The sequence below is a fragment of the Bos taurus genome, chromosome 5, assembly GCF_002263795.3.
Source record: "Bos taurus isolate L1 Dominette 01449 registration number 42190680 breed Hereford chromosome 5, ARS-UCD2.0, whole genome shotgun sequence".
In the NCBI taxonomy this organism is placed as follows: Eukaryota; Metazoa; Chordata; class Mammalia; order Artiodactyla; family Bovidae; genus Bos; species Bos taurus.
The window spans coordinates 32359434-32363540 of NC_037332.1; the positions used below are offsets into that span (position 1 = coordinate 32359434).

The window sequence follows — 4107 nt, forward strand, 5'->3', positions numbered from 1 at the left end:
TGTTCCTAATACATGGGGGGGCTTGGATTTGATCCCTGGTCAGGAGAAGGCAATGGCACCACACTCCAGTACTTTTGCCTGGAAAATCCCATGGACGGAGGAGCCTGGTAGGCTGTAGTCCATGGGGTCGCTAGAGTCGGACACAACTGAGCGACTTCACTTTCACTTTTCACTTTCATGCATTGGAGAAGGAAATGGTAACCCACTCCAGTGTTCTTGCTTGGAGAATCCCGGGAATGGGGAAGCCTGGTGGGCTGCCGTCTATGGGGTCGCACAGAGTCAGACACGACTGACGCGACTTAGCAGCAGCAGCAGCAGCAGGGAACTAGATCCCATATACCACAGCTAAGGGTTTGCATGTCACAACTAAAGATCCCAAGCGCTGCAGCTAAGGTCCAGCACAGCCAAATAAATAAATGTATTTTAAAAATCTGTTAGCATCCCATATAATTAGTCTGCTGTGGATCACAGTTTGTAAATTCCTGGTCTAAAGGTGCTGTCCCTCTCAGAATGCATCTTCCTGGAGGAATCGCATTCTAACGGGGGTTTGTTCTGACAGAATAAAGCTCTAAAGTAGAGTTGCAGACTTCAACTAGCAGACTATTTTCTTTTTTCTTTTCTTTTGATTTTTGTTTTGAACAATAAAACATGCCCTGGTTGTCAGAAGTTATTTTAAAAGTTTATAAAATGTTGTTTTTGTAATATAATGCTTTTTGTAAGTTTTAAATATTTTAATATCGATACTTCTTGAACATTGGATTTTTTTTATTATAGCCTAAAAAATTTTGAAATGAGTATGAATGACAGAGAGAAGGGAGGGACAAACCAATTAAGATTCTTCTGTGTGAATAAGAAGAGGGATGAAAAGTTTTCAGCTATTATCATGGAGTTAAAGATAAAAGCCTCATTGAAGAATGAATGAGTAAATGGTCATGAGCCCAGTAAAAGGAACTGAAATCAGGAAAAGACTCAAGATGAACAGAAGAATGTGGTAGTATAAGGAATTACTGAGAAATTGTATAGAATGTTCTGGCTGCTCAAGGGCCTAGAAGGACGTCGACAGGCTTCCCATCTGCCTGGTGAGATTTTAGGTTAATTTCCTGGAAACCCATTTTGATGCCAAGGGACAGCAAGGGGCTAAGTACAAGAAATGACTATTTCAGAGTTAGGACTTCCCTGGTGGCTCAGGAGTAAAGAACCCACATGCCAAAGCAGGAGACATGGGTTCGATCCCTGGGTTGGGAAGATCCCCTGGAGAAGGAAATGGCAACCCACTCCAATATTCTTGCCTGGGAAATCTCATGGACAGAGGAGCCTGGTAGGTTATAGTCATAGGGTCACAAAGAGTCAGACACAACTAAGCGACTAAATGCCACCACACTAAGAAAGTTAACAAGAAATAATTTCACCCCAAGGAAGAACTCAGCTTCCAAAAAAAATAATATTAAGACAAAAAACAAGGGAATAATGTCTGACATTTATTGAGTGCTCGCTGCATTTCAGACTGCGTGCTTTATTTAATTCAATGCTTGTGACACCTCGGTGAAGTAGGAAGAAATATCATGTCTGGTATTTTGCTAGTAAGTATGTTTGCCACAAGGGTTTTCACCACAAACATTTTCACTGCATAACTAATTGACTATAAGGCAGTTTTGCCATAAAAAAATAAAATGAGAGAAAAATAAAAGACATTAAAAAGGACATAATAAAACACGAGTCTGAGTCGATGGGCATGAGTCTGAGTAAGCTCTGGGAATTGGTGATGGACAGGGAAGCCTGGCATGCTTCAGTCCATGAGGTTGCAAAGAGTTGGACATGACTGAGCGACTGAACTGAACTGAACTGAACTGAATAAAGCATGAAACATGAAATAACAAAATTACAAAAACTGTCGTGGAATACAAAATATTTGAATACATTTAAAATGTGTGCGTACTCTCTCATCGCGGGGCAAGCCTTCAAGATGGCGCCGAAGAAAGACAAGAAGCCTAAGAAGTCAACCTGGAAGTTTAATTTGGATCTTACTCATCCAGTAGAAGATGGAATTTTTGATTCGGGAAATTTTGAACAGTTTCTGCGGGAGAAGGTTAAAGTGAATGGAAAAACTGGAAATCTTGGGAATGTCGTTCACATTGAACGCTTCAAGAATAAAATCATAGTCGTTTCTGAGAAACAGTTCTCTAAAAGGTATTTGAAGTACCTTACCAAGAAATACCTTAAAAAAAAACAATCTTCGTGGTTGGCTTCGTGTGGCTGCATCTGACAAGGAGACTTACGAGCTTCGTTACTTCCAGATTAGTCAAGATGAAGATGAATCTGAGTCTGAGGACTAGATGATGCCATCCTTCACAGGGCTTTGCTTGCTAATAAAACTTATTAAGCATACAAAAGAAACATCTTGAAATGGACCTTTAGCTTATCAGTGAATAAAAAACATTACTTTGTATGTTAAACATTGATCTTTATTTAAGTGTATGCTGTTTATATAGTGCTGGCTTTCCTTTAAGACTTTTTTATATTTTTATTGGAGTGTAGTTGATTTACAATGTTGTGTTAGTTTCAGGTATACAGCAAAGTGAATGAGTTATACATAGATATCCACTGTTTCTTTTGTCATATAGACCATTACAAAGTATTGAGTAGAGTTCCCTGTGCTATACAGTTTTTTAGTTATATGATAAGTTGCTTCAGTTGTGTCTAACGATCTGCAAACCCACGGACTGTAGCCCGCCAGTCTCCTCTGTCCATGGGATTCTCCAGGCAAGAACACTGGAGTGGGTTGCCTTTTCCTACTCTTACCTGTTTTATGTATAGTAGTGTGTACATGCCAGTGTCAATCTCCCAATGTATCCTTCTCCCCTGTATCCTCTGGTAATCATAAGTTTGCTGCATCTGACTTCCATTTTGTAAATAAGCCTTTGTCCACCTCCCCCCCACCCCAAATACTTTGTATAAGCAATATTTAAATAGCTTATAGCTGGTGGAATTTCAGGATTTATCTAGTGTACTGGTTTTACAGATGCCTCAAGTTAAAAGTATATAGCAAAAACACAATTGGGTGTAACTATATAATAAAATCTATAGATTTGAAAAAAAAATAATAAAAAAAATAAAATGTGTGCGTAGTCATGGTGTGCATAGCACATGACTTCCAGGTCATTTGTTTTTAGTATTTTATTTTATGCATGTTGGGGGCTTGTTGATTTGTTTCCTCATTCAGCATTGCACTTTTTCTTTTTCCATAAAATTTCTTCCTTCATCGAAAGAGATATCCATTTCCAAATCATAGAACGTGTATTTGTCACTGAGCTTTATATTGCCCTGTGAGAGCCTCTCTACTGTCGGTTGTTCTTGGCATGTTACAGTATCTGTTGATAGACGTTCCAAAGTTCTATGGGAAATGTGGGCTCAACTCTGCGACTTCAAATCACTGAAGGATTTGCACAGTGATATGTTATCATTTTCTAGTATAATATGCAACGTTTGTTAATTCACACGTTCAGTGAGTCTTATCACTATATTTTCCACCAAATCCATATCCATCCACAGTTGTTATCATCCACTTTTTTAAACCTGCCAGATCTCCTCACTGTACAGACCATTGTGAATGCTAAGATTTATATAATATAAAAATGAGGGTACTGTGCCAGTGCCACAGACTTAAAACCAAACTGCCAACAGGTTATTTTATCTTTTAATTGGGTTACGGCCTATTAGTTATGCTGTGAAAATGTTTGCGTCCAAAATGCTAATGGCAAAGATGTCTATGGCAAAGACACTTGCGACAAAAGAACCTGGAATAAAGAAATTCCTATTATATGCATGAAGAAGATGGGGATCTGAGTGGTTAAATAACTAGCTTAAGGTCATGCAGTTGTTAAATAGCAGGACTAAGATTTAAACTTAGATCAGCCTGAGTCCAGAACCACAATACTTAATCACTGCTCTATTCTGACAGAACGTGGAGGCAAAACATTGATCATGATCTTGTTGAATTTGAAGGTAAGATGGGAAAAGGAATCTTTTTATCCTAGGTCTGGATGCAGATTTCTAAGCAGAATATTTTTCTTGCCTTGAAATGGGCAGAACATAAACAGCAGAACAATA

At 38.6% G+C, this 4107-nt stretch overlaps 1 pseudogene; it reads left to right on the forward strand.

The window, feature by feature from the left end:
• Positions 1-1923: 1923 nt before the first annotated feature.
• Positions 1924-2453, forward strand: LOC101905514 (large ribosomal subunit protein eL22-like; annotated as a pseudogene).
• Positions 2454-4107: the final 1654 nt, after the last annotated feature.